This window comes from Trachurus japonicus, chromosome 15 (genome assembly GCF_045865225.1).
Source record: "Trachurus japonicus isolate A0001 chromosome 15, Traja_1.0".
NCBI lineage: Eukaryota > Metazoa > Chordata > Actinopteri > Carangiformes > Carangidae > Trachurus > Trachurus japonicus.
The window spans coordinates 9738162-9757357 of NC_140921.1; the positions used below are offsets into that span (position 1 = coordinate 9738162).

A 19196-nucleotide genomic window follows, 5' to 3' on the forward strand; every position below is an offset into this window, starting at 1 on the left:
CAGTTCAGAGTGATGGCCAGGCTGTGACATTTCCATATGAGATAAATCAATTGCAGTCAATGATTAAACAATGACATAAGCTTTTAGTCCACGAACTGGAGCCATTTTACTTTTGCTGGAGCTGGAATCTAGTGGGTCTTAATGAAAGTACAGTAGCTGATGAAGAAGTGCAGAAACATATTGTACAGACATAATATAATATATGTTAATTATGCAATTAGTAAGACCAGTGAAATGTTCAAATTTGCAACAGAAAATCTCACACAACAGAGAGAATCAATAAAAAGAATCAATACAGAATCAATATTTTCTTGTACAACACCATACATACTGCTGTAATGTACATTTGTCTTATGAATATTGCTTTTTATTTCTATATTATCTGTATTTTATATTCTTTCACTGTTGTCTGCCTCTGCAAAACTGTACTGTAAATTTCCCCAGCATGGGAGGACAACATTATTGTGTACATTATAAGTGACGTATTTTCTCATATTATCAATGCCTGCTGTTTTTAAAATGTGTGTGTTCATGCTCCAGCTAAAATGATACAAACTGCTTTCTTTTATCTCATTTTTTTTTTTTTTTTGGGAAATCTTCAGCTCTCCAGATGAACTTCTGAAATGTTTTAGTTACAGTATGTTTGCTTCCTCTCATCCCACTGGAAACAATAATCAGAGTGTCGGTCTGTGAATTACTTGAACGGGGATGAAGAGTCACACTGACTGCTCATTCCACACAGATACTGTAAAAAAGCCTCTGAAGTCTCGCTCCTCCTGGACGCGGTTGAAATCATGAACCAAGGAGCTGAAGGATGTGCATAAACTATTTTCTGTGTCACAAATCCATTCTGAGTCATTGCCACTGCCCCTGGATCACTCTGCTCCTACTTACATCCAAATCCTCAGCCGCACTAAGTACCAGAGCTCATGTAACTCACGCCAGCACGGATCTGCCTTGCCTCTTTAACACCTCTTCTGACCGGTCAAAGTGCTGAGCCAGCGGGCCGACGCTGAAATGAGAACGCTTTTAATGTTGCACAGTTTTAATCTGTCAAATTGCGTGGCTGGTTTGATGAATCACGATACTATAGATCTTTATTAAATATTAGATGGAAGCCACAGTCTTTGTATATCCCTCCCCGCCTCAGCCTCTGTTCTGTTATTTAGTGTTCACAAGTGGCTCATTGATTAATGTCTCATTTTAAAACATGATGTATGAAGTTTACTCCACCACTGAATAGACGCTATCTGTCACCCTCTTTCACAGATGTAAAATAGATGAAATAGCTCGAGTTGAAGTGGAAGATTCTTGAGTCTTGAAATGCTCTAATCTTTAGATTTATGAGGAAAAAACAACAACTACAACTAAAATTGACAATTTAAAGATAGCAAGCCATTCTTCTTTCCATCACTGTAGTTTTAGGGATACCATTCCCATTGCTGTCCTGACGAAAACTGAAAAACTCAACCTAAACTTAGTTTGAAGTTGCAATTTTATGAGAAGAAAAACTTTGCAAGAAAAATTGCAAGAAAAATAAACTGACAACTTTGTATTTTCTTTTTCAAACTCTATTTTTCAGATGGATTTATTTAGCAACAAGGAAATACAGTAGCCTACCAATATTGTAAATTAGGCCAGAATCATCGGATCATTGTGGTGCCTGTGCTCTTCCAAGAGATGTGTTTCCATCCTTAATGAAATTGTTATCAGTAATAATAATTTTACTTAAAGCCAGCTTTGGTATGAGTTTATGACTTTATGACTTTAAATTTGAAAACTTTTGGTTTTAATCTATGACATTACCTCCTCCAGCTAGTTTTTTTAATTATTGTAACCTCCAGTGGCCTTATGCACCGTCATATCAAAATGTGACCAGGGAACTTAGACTGCCCATCATCAGCTAGTTATGGAAACTGTATCTTTACCTGTGTTTGTGTGGTGAGGTGCAGTCATAGATGCTCGGTTAGCTCATGAGCAGCTTCAGATGCCTCTCCGAGCACATGTTTGTCTCGTGTCGTCTGTCCGCATTATTCACAAGAGCAGCGACCGGTTTTAGCCGGGATATGTTGCTTTGCACCTCGGTAACAGCATCAGACGTGATTAATCTAAGATTTGTGACACAGATGCTTCTGTTACATTCTTACTATTCCTGCTGTTGTCATTTCCTGTTTTAGCCCGTGTGCTGTGTAAAAGCTTTTTTAATGTCATTATTATTATTCCATTACTCGTCACCTCTTCCATCCGTTTTTCCAGCCGCAGCGCTGACCCTGCAGAGAGAGGCCAATGCGACGTCTGTCACTATGTCGACTTTACAGCTCCATGTGCTAGAAGACAAATGGTTGTAAGTATACCCGCTACACTCCCCGGCATGATGGGACACGGTGCCAGGCATACCCGGCTGGGCCACAACTAGACTGCTGTCCACTAAAGTACAAGCTGGTGGCGTTTAAACCCAGCGCTCTCTGTGAGCAGAGACTGAGACGCTGATATTTCACACTGTCTTGATTTCCTCCCGGGCTAGACGATGCCGGGGTTGGCAGCCATGTTGGAGCTGTAACTGCAGAGGGAGATAAGTGTCGTGACTCCAAGGTTTCATTACCTCCTGCACGGTTTAGCACTGGATAGCATTAGCTGTTAATGGCCCTTCTAACTAAAAGGGGTGATTCAGACAGACAGCATTCAGCCCATAAAGCCTCCACGGAAAGCATCCTGCTAAATAAGGATACACTCTTAAAACACAAGGTGTCGTTTTCAACACTCCATGTGGCTACTTTCCGGGAGCATGTATTTGTGGCTCTTTTCAAGAGGATTATGTGTTTGATAACACGCAACAAGTTGTTTTGTTGGAAAGCGACACACGCAAGCCGCATTGCAGGCCTTGACATCAAGTCATCAAGTCTGAATATAATTAAAATGCTTAAAGTTAACATACAAATGAAGGGATTAGTCTGCCTTGATGATATTAATTGATACATTTCAAGTGTTAAATGTTGGTTTTAAGCCATCAAACTCCTCCAGTTCCAAGGAAGACATCAACACAAGTAAACTAATATTGGCGTTAAGAGTTTCCTTGATGGTCATAAGATGAAAGCTGTACCTCGGCTCATCTACAAGTATGTAACAAGGTTAGTAAGATTTCATTACGAGGGAATCTAAATTTAGCCGAGCAACTTATCAAATCAAATAGAAAAAAAAGATGTACAATCAGAGTTTGGGGCTGCTAAGATCTATTATTCAATAAGAGAGCCCCGACGTAATCTATAGTGTATCCAAGAAATTTGCTGCAGTGCACTGATGTTCCTGAAATTAGATCTGTCTTATTTGCTTTTTATTCATATGCCTAACGTGCATGTGTGTGAATAAATGTATGACATAATTTCATTGTTCTGCTTGACTCTGCTCAATTTGTACCTGTAAAATGAAATAAAGATTGCGCTCGTGTTCGGTTGTGTGCGACTATAATAGATTCTCAGCAGGGACTTTTGTCCAATTCCACAGAGCTAATCCCGCGTTTTCCCTTCATTTTTTAACTACATACATACAGTGTGTCAGTGTGTAAATATGTGTGTGAAGAGGAAGAGAGAAGACATTTGATAGCCTCACTGTACCAATATCTCTGACAGTATTATGACTGTGTTGTTAGCCATGACTATATTGGCGGACTGTTAAACAGATTAAAATGTTAATCTTTTTCCCCTGTACTGTACTCATGTTTTAGGATTTTCTATGTACAACTTTAAAGCAGCTACAGAAGAGCAGCAGACGGTTGCAAAAGTTCACTGAAGTGCACACACCAGCTCCACAAGCACATGCATGTGTAACACCTTTTTTCTTCAAGCTCTGTTAATAGCAGTGGATCTTAAATTGAGATGTTTAATGAGCCCCCCAGATTGGCCTTTGACAGGGCATACATTTATTATATGCTCTACTGTACGCTGCCCGTGTATGGGCTGCACGGCTGGGTTTTCCATGCTGTAAACTCGGGGTGTAAAAGGTCAAGGGCCATTTGGGCATGTCAAGTGGATTTGGCAGCACATAGCAGGCATCTTGTCTCTGTGATAGGTAATAAAAGCGAACAAATTAAAAGCCGGATGCCGCTCCCAAGATTGGTGACATTTACACACTGATCATCCTGTTTACGGCGACAGCGTTTGCCAAAACCGGGGCCGTTGTCTCGACATGTGTCATTGACCTATTTTTCTCCCAAAGATAGTCAGTTATGTTGGCGTCTTTGCACTTGTGAGAGGCGCTGGTGCAGCAGCGTTTACATCAGGAAAGGTCAAATGTATACTTGACTTGGTCTCTTTGGATTTGCACTGTACTGGAAGTTTTTTTTTAGCCGCTCACCAGTTTGCATTTTTTGTAGTTTCTCTTCTACTGATCAGAAACTGTCCGATGGCGCTGTGAGCTCCCAGCAGCCCCAGTGTCCCATAAAACCAACATATGGTCGTGTGTCATTTGCTTCATGTGGCCCCTTAACTCACCGAGAGGCTGACAGTGTGGGTCTGTGACGAGGCCCGGTCTCACCCGATGCCATACCATGCCTCTTTGATATAGTGATTTACGACACATGCAACGGTGCAGGAACATAATGTTAAAACATAGCATGTTGTCGGCAGGGGATACAGACTCAAAGACTGTTTGTACGGGTTCACAATGTTCGGCGGCCTTATCATACCGAGACTAATCCTGCTTGTTCGGCCCTGGACTCACAAACAGCAGAGTCAGGTTTCCAGCCCTCCTCAGTCTACTCTGGGACTGTGATGACAGGGGACAATCCTGTAATAGAGTTCAGCTCTTATTATCAACATGCTGTAAAACTGTATGAAGGTGATTTTCATGGACTAACGTGGAATGCCAGCCTGTTTATCACATCTGATCTATGGACTGATCTGATATATGTGCAGTCTACATGATGTAACATGTAAACACAAGTGCTGCTATCCAAAGATTATCTGTTACTTGTTTGGTTAGGTTTCTGTTAAATCAGAGTAATCCAAATGGGTGGAAATCTTACGTAAAATTAAAAAATACATCAATATTCAATATTAAGATAAATATTATTATGGGGTGTACATGACTCGTCCCCCATGATTGTTAATTTTCTGTCTCCGTGCGCAGGCATTTGTGCTCACGTGCCGTTCCTACTGCCCACTTCATATAGATATATTGAAGCTGGAAGGAAAATCAAGATGCAATTAAAAAGAAGCACACACCAAAATAGGCTGTCACCAACATTCAGCCCCCCCCCCACACCCTCCACACCCCCTTGGCCACTCATCCTAAATGGTCTCTTGCTGCCCTCTAGAGTACTATTACACCTCTCTCTTTCTCTCTCTGTCTCACACACACACATGCACACACACACGCACACATGAATCAACACATATTTTCACAGTCACACAGGGGTTTGTAGAGAGCTCCTCTCTTTAGAGCAGTGGGACAAGAACAGGCCAAATAAGTTACGACAGTCAGCAGCACTGTGACATTTCCAAAGATGGTGGTGCCTCACCTGCAGCATTACAAAGAGGAATTGTGTATTTAAACCAAATTAGACCAACTGTGCATAGAAAACATAAAGCATTATTTTCACAACAGTTAAAGTAATAGCGGTGTTAGGGCATAAAGGTGGTTGAAGTGATAAAATAGTTATAGGGGAAGTATTAAAACTGCTGGTAATGCACTAGAGGAGTCAGCTGCAGTGCATGCGTGGCCTCCTCACTGCACCATTGTAATAGTTAAAACTCCCACAAACATGACGGTGCCTGCAGTCTAGGGGATTCATCTCTCCCTTTGCATAGCTTTGTGGTGATGTCTTCATCACTGAGGCGTGTAGCGAGCTGCTTCCGTGATCCGTTTAGTGTCGGCAGAAGTCCTGCATGTCCCCTCAGGTAAGCCTCTGTCAGACTCCAGACAGATAAAGCAATATGAAGAATAACAAAGTGGAGGACGTATCCCAGAGTTCCACCTCGAGGCGGTCGGGCAGTTTGTTTTTGCCCAAGACCTGTCAAATTCTGAAGAAGGGCTTAAAGTGGGGAATAACCCCAAGAGATGAGCAAATGGTGTGAGACAAAAAACAGACGTTCAGCCTTCCAACTTTTTACTGGAAATATGCACAATAAGATCTAAACCGCAGCCCTGACAACTGTTAATCATATCATGACATGATTGCTTACGACAATGAGTTGAGATGAAATATTAAGACCTGTGTCTATTTATCGATGTGTCAATATTTCTATTAATCTGGCAAACCACTTTTTATCAAGCGGGAACTTTCTCTTTTTTTTCTTTTTTTTTTTTTACATGATAATGACCTTGTTTTAAGTGGGATGGCGTTGACAGGGACACTGTGAGCTGGACTTTTTCTTTTTTTTTTTTTTTTGACTGGCTGCTGAGTGGCCATCCAGGGTGGGCAAGGTGTCAGACGGCCTCATGGGTCCTCAGGCCATCTGTTTGGGGTCCTACTTTAGCAGGGGAGATGTGTGGCCGTTTTCTGCTTAATTAGGTCCAGTAAACAGGCACTCATCAAAAAGCAGCTGCTAACGTCCCCATTAAGACACAAACACACACACAGATACGCGTACGCACGCACGAGGACACAGAAACAGACGTGCCGCGGCGATAAAAATCACACAAACACATCGGTAATGGCCGCGGTGATGATTAAGGTCAGTTCGGAGGAGTGAACTCTCTCACCTTGACCACTTGACCCACGCTGACACCCGAGAGCCTCCCACTGTTCACGTGTCTCGTTACGAAGCCGAGACGTAAAAGACACGTTTGGAATCCTGAGTGTCCTAATGCGCGTTGTTTACCACCGCATTACCTCGGTACGCTGTGTTGTGCAAGCACAGTGAATGAGTGTGTTGCACATGTGCGTAAAGACGAAACAGTTGCCACATTATCACCTCAGAAAAATTACAGGGAGCATGAGAGTGCAAACAATCAAATGCCTAATAGCACAATTATGGAGCTGTGTGGATGGCCCCCACACTGAAATAAAACAAGCCAACAGGAGAAGCAGGAGCCGCATTTCCACATCTCGCACCCCAACCTCCTTGTTTGTGATTTCACACAACAAAGTTGTAAACTGGAGGGAAATATACTTAACCACACTGGACGTTTGCCAAATTTCCATAGGGCATTAGCAACCAACTGGTGCAGGCTCATTAAAGAGCAGAGAAACCTATAACCATTAAAAGGCCATTAAGCAGCATGTAATTTTGTGGAACTAAATGGTGGAGAGTAATCAAAAGCACATGAAGCCCAGCTGGGCGACTGGGCAAACTGTTTCGATTAGGGAGAAATCCATCATCGACAATGGCAGCTTTTTGGGGGGTCAATTTTCCTGTGCACTTGATTCTTTTTCCTCTGTCACTTCCACTCTCTCTCTCTTTCTCTGTCTGCAGTTTTCATGCTCTTTGTCATTAGGATCATTATTACGGCTACACCGCGACTGACAAAATCTCTATGTATATACACCTGTATTGCGACACTAAATCACAAAATGAGGCTGAAATGTCAGCCCCCTCTAGCATGGAGGTAATAAGTAACATTAGTAAATCCCCCATGTCAGATATGGACACAGCCTCCAGGAGGTCACTGACATTTATTTTACAATAGAGCTACAAAATAGAAACTGCCAGTAAAGTTCCTTTTATGTCTATATATACAGAAGAATATGGACTCACCCCTATTATTATTATGATGATGTTGATTTGTCTGTGTCAGATGGATGTTATGTGATATAAGACAATAAAAAGTCAAGTCATCTGCATTCAATTTAGCCACAGTGTCATGTTGTTTGTGTAATACTTCAGTTTTCCAAGAAGTTCCAGGTGCTGCATGAACTTCCAACTCATGATTGAGGTTTTAAAATAAACTTTATACTCACTTATTCTGTCATTAATTAACAGATTATCAGATACACTGCTGGATGAGAACAATGCAATGAGTTTAAAGTACAACCGGTAAAATCTGACTTCTCTCAGATGAGGGTTTTTCCCTTCTCCCCCAAAAAACAATGGATCTGCAATCGATCAGACAGCACAAAGTATTGTATAAATATCATGTTTCTCCATTACCCATCAGCCCACCCGTACATGTTGCATTGACAGTTCGCATGCACAAAATTCATTCACTAACTTCACTTCAAATCTGACTCCAGGCAAAAGCATTTCAGAGAAAGGCAACTACCCTGGGCCTTGTAAAAGTCATGTCAAATTCTCAGACCAGCTCCCTGTAGTGGTAAATGGTGTCCAAGAGTAAGTTTATTACGTGTAAAATGTCATTAGGCCAGTCAAGGCACATATTTCTCAGGCTGTTCTGGCTTTGGAGGCCATTTTGACAGGCCAGACTCTGATTAGTCAAATTAGGAGTGAATTTGGACTGACACGCCTTTCAGGGGTTAAATCAAGTGCATGCCACCTTGTTTCAATCAAACAGCATTCACACTCAGAGCAGAACATTGGGAACATTCATCCTCTCTACATTAAAGCTTCAAGGTCTTAAGTACACGTTTGGCCCGTAAAAAGGAGGTTGATGAGAAAAAGCAGGTTTTTAAAGCGGCGTATCAGAAATTCTTCAGAGGAGCCAGACAAAAGAAACATTGATGTCCGCTGATGAAATTATCCTCATAAAGATTTTTATTAGATAAAAACTAGCAAATAGTTGACCCCTCTATATGTGGGAAAACAGAGGCACCGATAAACTGTTCATGTCTACATGTTTAAGTTTACAGACTTACCCACAGTGCAGACAACACACATCACATTCACAGCATTGCATGTTGAATCGACAACATGGAAGTTTTTGTCCAAATAAAGATCACATATGATAGAGAGAGGTTGGGTAAAGTCTAATCTATTTGTCCAAAGATTGAAGAACCAAGGGGAACAGGTCAGTATGAGGACAAAGAGGTTTGACTGCATGGAAATGCTGAATACTAATCTGTTTCATGCATTATTCAGTGAGGAAAAAATGATTGATGAGTTTATTCCGCCCATTCGCAACTTCTCAAACAATCCAAAAATAATAAAGGTTCACTGGGCCATTAGATAATTTTTTTCCTGGTAAATATAAATTATATCTAATCAGCAGTTACAGTTTTTTTTTTGTAGTTATTTTAGGCTAGATTGTAATTTGATGTGACTAATGGATGTTGTATATCATGTATATTCAGTCGGGTGTGAACCCCACGAGGAGTAGCTGCTGCGTTACCGCCAGCCAACCTTGATCCAAATAAAGGAATAAAGCCCATGTACATATAATACAGTAGTAAATTTGAAACTTTGCAGGTGTGCTACATCAGCGCACACTTCGACCTGTTGACGTGAGGGTGTACCGACAATAAAAGCAAAAGGAGAAAGGGTAGTAGAGATTGAGCATGACAACAGGATCCTCAGGTGGAGGAGGAAGGCGAAGGAGGATCTAATACATCAGCGGTGGAAGGTAGGGGAGAGAGGGACATGAACGCTTTCTCCTTTCAACACCTCATTTACTACAGCTACACATCTGTCTGTTCGACCGGTCGAGGCACAGAGGAAACATCAGGGCTTCACACACTGCCCATTCTTCACAATAAGACTGTATGAAGGCCATGGTGGTCGGAGGGGAATCCCACAACCTGAGCGTCTGTGCTGCATTCGCTCGCTCTTCTGGTGATGCACAGCATTTCATCATCAAATGTAAGGTTCCTATTTCTATTTTGCTTCAAAATGTACTCTAAAATATTCAGAGTATGACAAGAAGTGCTGAAACTTAGAAATAATGCCGTACTGCAGCCACTCTGCATCAGAGCATAAAGTACGTCTGCAAGTTACTCACATTTAATCTCAAAGAGTGCGCCGAACACTTTGCAGAAATGCTAATTTACTCCAAGAGTTTTTTTATTTGTTCGTTTTTGTAGAGGACAGATGCTGCAAATCCAACTTGGTTTAGTTGATTTCATTTATTTTACAGAGTCACTGACATTGAGCCAAGACTTTAACGTGCGGGCCAGTTAATCTGGGAAATGAAGGAGAGAAAGTGAGTGTTTGCCTCGTAAAGGTGCAGCATGCCTTTGCAAAAGAAAGTGAAGTTGGAGCGCAATTCATTACCGTCCATTTTATTGCTTTGCAGAGATACTGAGAAAAGCTTTTGCTTCCAGTCTGATCCTGGTTAAATGTTCTGAACATGTTGCATCAGTGTCTCCACTATATCTCTATCTATCCTGTGTTCCTCCTTTCCTGACTCCACTGCAGCTTTCACTCCTGAATGAAAGGAACCCACAAATAAAATGTATTTCTATGAGAGAGATTAATTCATTAGTAACATTGTTAGTCAACAAGACCACTATTTTATTTTGTAGTTTTTTCTTTTCTTTTCTTTTTTTTAATTGGTTGATGCATTTATTTTTCATGGATGTTGCAATCATGGAAATAAAAGTAGATAAAAGGATAAACAATAACAATTGCAAAGACACAAATTGATGATGATTGGGAATAATTTGAAGTCTTACTAATATTGTAGAAACATTAATACAATAATTTCATCATAATTTCTATGCAGTCATGATTTCTCTTGCAGCATATGCTCTAGTAAAGACATCACAGGTGCATGTTAAGATATTTAGCGTGCACCTTCTGATAAGTACACCCTTGTAATTCAAATGATAAGGTTCTGTATTATGTAACGACAACCACTACTTATATAGCGCGTCCTTTTCCAGACACCACCATCTTTTAAAAGAGCAGTGGAGGTTTACTATGGCTGCAGGGCACAATCAGGTGATGCAACCCCTCATAGCGCTCTGATGAAAAGACTGTGGCTCCCTCCACTGTGAAAGTCAACTAATTATTTCACATGTTCCACAGGTAATAAATAGTGGGGAGTCAGGTGAAAACAGCAACTCTGAGCTCATTAAGGGCTCGGTATTACAGAGATTTTGGCACTTCAGACGGTTTCTGTCCATTTGAAGTCGGGAAGGAACGTGGTGAGTTTCATTAATACCAAGCAGGAGAACAGACAACCTTTACAAAGGTGGAGAAGTCAGAGGCAAACTAATGTGGAATCAGGTATGGCTCGCCACGCACGGCACGCCTCCAATTAAAACTATGCATTGAACTGTGGTATAGATCTTAGCATGTGAGCTATAAACCGGAGTGTTAACATGTGTTTGTGCTGTAATTAAGAACATGATTTGGGTTTTGAGTAGAATAAAACTGTGCAGCTTACTGACAGTTACTAAACCCACAGTAACACACACACACTGTTTAATCTTTGTATCAAAACATAAAATATAAATCATATGAAAAATAACTATGAAGCTCTGTTTGGCCTCCTTTTTTAAAGACCTTGACCAAGCCTTCAGCATTCAGCTCACTGCAGTACATCATTTTGTCCTCACACTGTCTTTCGAGTGGAAGAATTTAAAAATCATTATACTGATGAGAAGCTTGGACCTGAAGTCTGAAGCTGTAACTCTCAGGCTTAAGCCAGTTGATGCCTGTGTCGCTCTGACCCAAGACGCCGCCTGCAGCACATTAACAATGATATTAAAGTCATTATTTTGGCTTTCTTTTAGCTTAAAATATGGACTGAGCTGACAGAAAGAGACTCCTCAGCTGTTTATGAATGTGAGCAGTGGACCTGCCAACGGGTCCAGGCTTCAAACCCAAAACCCTTTCAAGAGCAAGTAGAGACTCTGTGTCAGGGAGAAGTTTATGTCTACTGAGAAGACTGTAATAAAACCTGCAGGAATTTCTGGATGACTTAATTCGCCTAGATATCCAGAGTCAATTATATTTTGATGCAGATTTAATCCATTCATTAAATAAAATACATAAAGTGCAACATGAGTGGTAAGGGATAGGGAAAAAAATGTTTGGTTTAGGCAGAAAAAAAATCTGTTATTGGCATTAATTTCCACTCAGTCACATGGGATATTCATCATGTTGGCCTGTGCAGAGCTCTTCTTGCATAGTGGGTGAGTGTTTCATGTGTATTCTGCATGGAGGAAACACACATTTTGGCATCATAATATCACCAACATATGAACCTAAACACTGTGTGTGTACAGTAAGCTGCACGTACAATAAAACCATGTCCCCAACAGTCTGTGGTTAGGTTAGAGCCGATTGGTTCAGGTTAGGGTTGGAGAAAGATGGTGGCTTTGGTTAAGTGTAAATAAACATGTAGTATGTGAAGTCAGTGTTTTTGATTATTAAACTAGACCCTGATCTTTTTCTACTTTTGAAAGCTGTTTGGGGGCTTTTTATGCATTTATTATAGCAACAGTGTGAGAGAGCAAAGTGGAGGAGACTATCACCAAATGTGAGAGTCTAAAGAAAACCACACGAAAGTTGATTGAATAATGCTGAAGTGTCAATGAGTGAATATCATACTGCAAGATCAGATGTTTTGCCAGTGAATCCCCTGATAAATTCAAAATTTAACACTTACAAATGAAACAAAGTCCCTGTGTTCATTTAAGAAAGAAATACAAGATGTACTTTACTGGATGAGAAAACTGAGATGGGGAAACAAACTGAACTTCTTCCAGCTCCCGTAGAGAGGCGTGCCGCTGGTCTAAGCTAATATTTTATAAGGTAATATTAGTCATAAAGTTTTCCACAGTTTCCCCTCCAACACTAAGATGAACATCAGTCACTTTTCTTTTATTTATACTGAATCAGCTGAACTGTTGACCCACTCTCAAGGTTATGGGATGCGGTCATTTTGTTGATGACGGTCAAGTAGAAATGTTTCTGTATTCCTGTGGAAAACTAAAGACTTGTCATCCCCCCGAGGAGCCGGAGTGTGAGTATTTCGTACAATGGAACAACTCTATCTGTCTTCTCGGCTTGCTCGCTCACTCCCCCACCTCCTCAACAATGTCTGACTGGTGTGTCCCTTGGCTGTGTGAGGCACTTAAGCCCCTGACTTGTCTGATTTACAGGGATGAAAAAGGGGGAGTTGTTAGCCGATGAACTACAGCTATGCTAGCTTTCAGCACTGTCCTCACTCCGCTGTAATAGTATTTTACCGCCGCCCCAACAAATCTACCACTGCATCTAGCTTTAGGCTTGACATGTGCAGGAGCCGCAGCCAAAAGACAGAACAAAGCCAACAAAGTCCTGCTGTCCCAGACAGCCACAGACGGCCAGTACAGACACAACTAACAGCACACAGACGAAGCAAATAATTGTCATCGGACATGACAAGAGACTCTGATGTTAATTATACTGCTGCCATACTGGATATCCAAACAATCCCATCAGAGCTGATTTCAGATTATGGATGTTACTTGCCATTTTCTATTGTGCTGTTTCAGATCTTCATTTTGTTTGTTTCAATCCAATGTTTTGCCTCTTTTTTATCCGTCTATCTATCATTTTATCCATCCCTTGTTAAGGAAGTAAGATAATGGAGGTTATCCTAAAGCAATAATAACATTTTCAGCCTGAAAAACATGAAAAATGCTTTCTTTTTGCGTGAAACAGACAAATCGCCCAATAGATAGTGATGGAGTTTTTAAACGTGTGTCATGTAAAATGAAGTGCAATTCAATACAAAGGTTGTGCACAGAAATAAAAGCACATTAGAGTGAGTAAGATACCATATAGAAGCAGTGCCAGTATCTTCTTCTTGAGTTGCCCCAGCATCCCTCTCTCCTCTCTTCCTCCCTTTTTACCTCTCGCCACAAATTCATCCCATTTTTCCACATCAACATCACCCTGCGATGAATGTGTGGGACACTGAAAGGCCCCACTATGCAGCCGTGCTCACACTCACTACATCATATCTGGAGCTAAGAAACACAGAAACCCAATATCTGGAGTTTCCCTTCGGTTTGCTGGAGTTCCCACCCACCCCCGAGGTCCACCCTTGGCTTTCGCCCCAATGATTAACTGAGGACAGGAAAGGCTGAGTGGAGACATGTAATCCATTACTCGTGCAGACGGAGGAGGGCGATGGGGAGGACGAAGTGGGGGCGGAGGAGAAGGAGGAGGAGGAGGAGGAGGAGGAGGAGGAGGAGGAGGAGGAGGAGGAGGACTGGACAGGAGGAGCGGAGATGGCGGGAGATATGTGGGATGGAGGAAAGGGAGTTCACTGGCCTCCAGCAGTTCGTAGCACGACTCCCACAGACACTGGGGTGGGGTTGGGTGGAGTAGAATAAAAAAAGTGCATCATGTGTAGCTAATTGAAGTCAGTGATCTAACTTTGTGTTTGGTAATGAGCTGGCTTCCTCTGCCCAGTTAGTTTCTGTCACACAAACATTCGAAGCACACGCTGACATGCTTTCTGAAAATATAACATATACTGGGCTGTGTAGGATGTCGATGAAGACGTCAACTCTGCAGAAAAATAAGCAGAGGAAGAAGAGGTGGAGGGGGCGTGGCCTTGGGAAAGAGAGATGGGGAGGCTGAGGATGAGGATGAGGAAAATATGGTGCAAGTGACTCTTGTTATGTCTGACTCTGGTTTTGAGTGATGTTTTCATGCTGTGAAAGTTGTTTATTGTCACCACCCAGTGAGTAATGGCTTAAGCTGAGTCAGACAATCTACAGTACTGTAACTCTGATTTCATTTGGTGTCTGACAGATGAAATAAGAAAAGAGAGTTGATGTGTAACTTCTGGTGCAGATACACCCTTTGATTCTGCTTTATCTCCTCCATACAGTAGAATAAGATCTTGATCTGTAAATGAATGAGTGCTTTAGTTCATTCCTGCCGTGACCATCACACCATGGGGCCTTCTCTTGTCTGTCACCAAAGTCTCCTTCTCTCCTCTGCAGACTCAACGCTGACACCCATTGCCAAATACCTGTCATGGTGCCTCCTTCATCATCTCCCTGTTCAGCTGGAGACACACGGACACATTAAGGCACATCCTCAGAAGCTTTTACCTCTCCCTCGGTCTGTTCTCCAACTCTTTTGTTGCAGTTTCTACCACCTGCTCCCTGTCTGCCATCACCGAGTTCCCCACTTCTCTACCACCCGACCATGTCGCCCGCTTACCCTGCTACAGCTATCAGCCAACAACATCACCACCATGCCTTTGACTTACTCAGCTATAGGCTGCCTAGCTACTGCCAACCAAATCTGTTGGTTTGCCTGATTTATTTTACACTTTTCGCCATTCTCCACATCCGTCACCTGCTTAAAGGTAGAGTAGGAGGTCCTGGAAAAACAGTTCGAGCAGGCTACATTTCGAAAATACACACTTCAAAAGTCCAATCCTCTTTTTTCAGACTTCTCTCCGAAGCCACGCCTCCAGAGCACAGCTTGTTCTGTTCTGCCATAATGTTGCTGCAACTGTCCTGCTGAATTTAGCAAGTTAGCATAAGCTCTGGCTCTGGCGTCGTCTTTTCTGTATCGTAAATCGTTGAAGACTCTGAGGGGGAACACGCAGAGACAGGAGGGAGGGGCAGATGGCAGTTTGATAGACGATTCAGGATCCAATGAATTTGTTTGTGGTGTTCAAAATGATTGGATGGTGTTTTTACAGGATTGTCTGTTCCACAGGTGACTGCTTTCTCACAAAAATGAAAAATCTCTTTTACTTAATTGTTTGCAATCGGAGTTTGAAGAGGATTTCAAGCAATACAGTAAAAAATGTTCTCCCCTACAGTACCTTTAACTGCACCAAACACTTTTCCCAAGTTTAGTCTCATTTATGTTTTAATTACATATGAACATCATCATGTTTTAAACATTATAACCATTACTAACCATATACTCTACAAACAAACTGGTCTCACACAGACACTGCAGCCCAACTCACATTCAGTTCCAGTCAGATCTCTCTTCATTGTGTTTTGCTGGTGTGGGCTAAACTGTGCAATACTATGCCACGGTTTCCAGTGTTACAGCTATGTTTGGTCCAAATCCATATAAACTTCCAGGAAACATGCAGAAACATAATGAACTGAGCGTACAGCAGACAGAAAGCTTGCTCCCTATGCATATTTGGCATAGAGCATTAAAAAAAGCCTTTAGAACTACAGACTGTGTCCTGTTCAAAAGAAACACACTTTTCTCTCTGTTCACATTGCTTAAGAAAGCTGTGTAACAGTTGCACAGCAAAAAGTGACACTGAGGGGGATGGATGGGCATGCAAAAGCTTTGATTTTGTCTGAAGACTGGGGTTTACATCCCTCAGGTCCTCTGAGCGAGGCCTGCTAGTTGTACCTCGCTTAAGACTGAAGACACAGGGGGACTGAGTCACAGGTGTCCATGTACACTTTTTTGTATCGAAACACCCTTTTCTTTTATTCTTTTGTAACCTGGACTTCTTTCTTACTCACATTATGTCCAGTCTCCTGCCAACAGTAAATGTTGACTTTAACCTTGACAATGACCAGAATTCTCCTTTAAGTAGAAATAAGTGCTTCAAGTCCATGACTATACTGTGTTGCCCCCACAGGACAGACTTCATCCAGTTAGTCTGAAGAACATGTTGAATCAGACTTGCACTTGCTGTGTTCAAGTGTCCTCAAATAACCGCAGAGGATCTCAAACCGCCGCCTCTTAAGACCCTCACTGTCACCCAGAAATTTGTCTCCTTTGCTCCAGAGGACCCCTGCTGCTTTTGTGGTGAGTTGTCTGTTTTTATTTATATCATCTAGGAGAGGAGAGGTGGAGAAAGCTGAGATGATGAGGGGGGGGGGGATATACCCTCCCTCCCGCCCACCCACCCAACACATACTAGGACACGGCACTCCAGAGAGGCACTGCACCTGCTGCGGCCCCCAGGCACGCAAGGCTCATCTCCACAAACACCTCATATATTATAGACACACACACACTCACGCGCACGCAAGCCAACTTTATTTAATCTCTGTCTAAGTTTGTTCTTTCACTTAAGCTACTGCATCTTCAGTTGCTATCCTTGTCTTGTTCATACTCTCGTCCATAATCATTTTAAGCCCCTGGAAAACAAAATAATAATAGTAATTTAACTGTATTGTTGGTTACTACAGTGGTGATCATTAAGGAGAATCCATTCAGCAGCTAGAGGACAAGACAAGGAGATAACTTTGCACATGGATGCACACTGCAGTATTTAAAGGTGTACAGAAATGGCCGTTTGTCCTGTTTGTCGCGCCGAGTTGTCACGAGCTGCAACACGAGTTTACCCGAGTAAGGAAAACGAATTTGATTGGTCGTTATCGAGCGGGCGGGATATTCAAAGCTTGGGGCGAGACCGAGCTCCGTGTGCGTGTCTCAGACGTTTGAATGACGGATTACGGATCCAATATCAGTGGCTGATGAATCGTGTACAGGCTGACGTATAATCCGTGCGCCTGCATTATCCAATGCGAAAAAAAAAATACACACTTTCATCCCGGATTTACTCAAAAATAGAATTTTGCACAAAGTTTGGCTACATTGTCTGAAAGATGATCATATTAATTTTACGATCCAGAGTGGGCTCAAATTCAGTTTTCTTTTCTGTACACCCTTAACTTAGATATGTTTTCGTAGCTTTGCTAACTACAGCAGCTAACGTGGGTTTTCCATGCTGCACAGTCACTGAGCCTTGATTTCATTGGAAGGAAAGAAACCAGCATATCTACATGTGTGCAGCACATGAATAACACAACGTTGAGACCGGAAATAAAAGACAAAACATTTACTGTCAGACCACACAACAATAAAATCCTGATAAGAAACAAAAGGTTCCTATTCATAAAAGATTAGAGGGCTTTTGATTTGAAACATAATGAAGAAAAATAGCAGCAGATCAAAACAAGGCTTCAATCTGTGGTTTGACTCATCAAACGTTACAGCCAAGTTTCTGATGTCACTCAGTCCTATATCCCTCTCATATACACAGTCAAAGGTCACTGCATAATTTGAACCACCACCACCAAAGGAGTCACGTGGTGCCGACAGGAAGCAAGGGTCAGCAGTTACGTCATACAGTACATCTAAAGTGATACGCACGTCCACTCACGCTTCACTGGCAAAAGCTCAGCTCCACTCCACACGCAGCTTGAAGCCTGGACCTATCACTAACATCGCTGCTGTAATTTTGACAGATTAATCTTGAATCAAAAAAGTTGCCACATCCTATTTCAGATCCCCTGCTGTCATTAAATCAGTGCACTGCTGCCACATTACAAGAAAACTAAATGGACTCTGATAAAAATCTATGTCCACATGCTGGATTTGGTTACATGGGTAAAAACAGATTTGGGAGCTCACATATTTTTTCTTTCCTTGGTATGTGGTCACTTATACATTTGTGGTATGTTTCTGAAACGGCTGTTGGGGCAAAAGGTAATTACCTGTCTGGAAAGCTCAGGTCCTGTGCAGGGGTTTGGCTGATTCAGCGGGGTGGAGGATGGAGATGAGGGGATTGTTTATTTGTCAAACGTGGTTATTACATCTGTCAGGCCCCCTTTTTGAAAATCTCGGGCTTTTGAATCACTGATGGCGATGTGAAAGCAAAAGTGTTTTTTTAGTCAATTTAAGCCTCAGAAAACTCAAACAATAAACAGGCCGCGAGGAAAGATAATATTTTCTGAATCAGATATTTATTTAAAAGGCAACGCTGGACGAGCTACAGATTATTTGTGTGATCAAAAAGAGCTTTTCGCTGTTCGGTCCACAAAGCTTTCAAGTCTGGCCACGTTCAAATAAATATGGAAAGCGGCCTGAAGTTCAAAATCACACACAGATGATGAGGGCTGATGTGTGTAGTCACACGCTGTGGGAGCCCATGTGCTCACTGCAGGAATATAAATGGAGTTTTTAATTGTTTCTGACTCAGGTCTGTGGGCTGGGTCTGAGTAAAGCCAATTAGGAGACTGGAGGAAACAGTGAAGGATTGTCTGCGGAAAAGAGCTATGACTTTCTGGTAGGCCGGCAGACAGTGCACGCAGCTGTGCGTTGCCGTGCACATGCGTGTCTGTCTGCGTGCGCTTTCACCGAGACTACTGGAGCATGCTGTGTGTGACTGCATCTGTACATGTGCATGCGAGCGCTTTTCAGTCTGTGTGAGCGTCTGTGCGAGCGAGAGAGAGAGCGAGTGCACTTTGAGTTCGAGGGAAGAAAATGTCATATGGCATATCTGATTACGTCTTGCGATGTTTTTTTTGTACAGTATTTAGCTTTTTTTTTCTCCCACCCACCCCCCCCCCCCTGACACTGAAAGCCCTGGCCACTGCAAAAGTATCTGGAGATTGAAATCAGACCCAGAACTCT

The 19196-nt window shown here is 42.1% G+C and overlaps 1 long non-coding RNA gene across 2 annotated transcripts in view; it reads right to left on the reverse strand.

Moving 5' to 3' along the window:
• Positions 1–19196, reverse strand: part of LOC146973194 (uncharacterized) — an 86000-nt gene that overhangs the window by 39664 nt on the left and 27140 nt on the right. Inside the window, exon 5 of one of the 2 annotated variants that reach the window (XR_015037669.1) lies at positions 4429–4782. The exons of the other annotated variant lie outside the window; for it this stretch is intronic. This is a non-coding gene — a long non-coding RNA (uncharacterized LOC146973194). Of the gene's footprint in view, positions 1–4428; positions 4783–19196 lie in introns of those variants that run through there. 2 annotated transcript variants of the gene reach the window in all.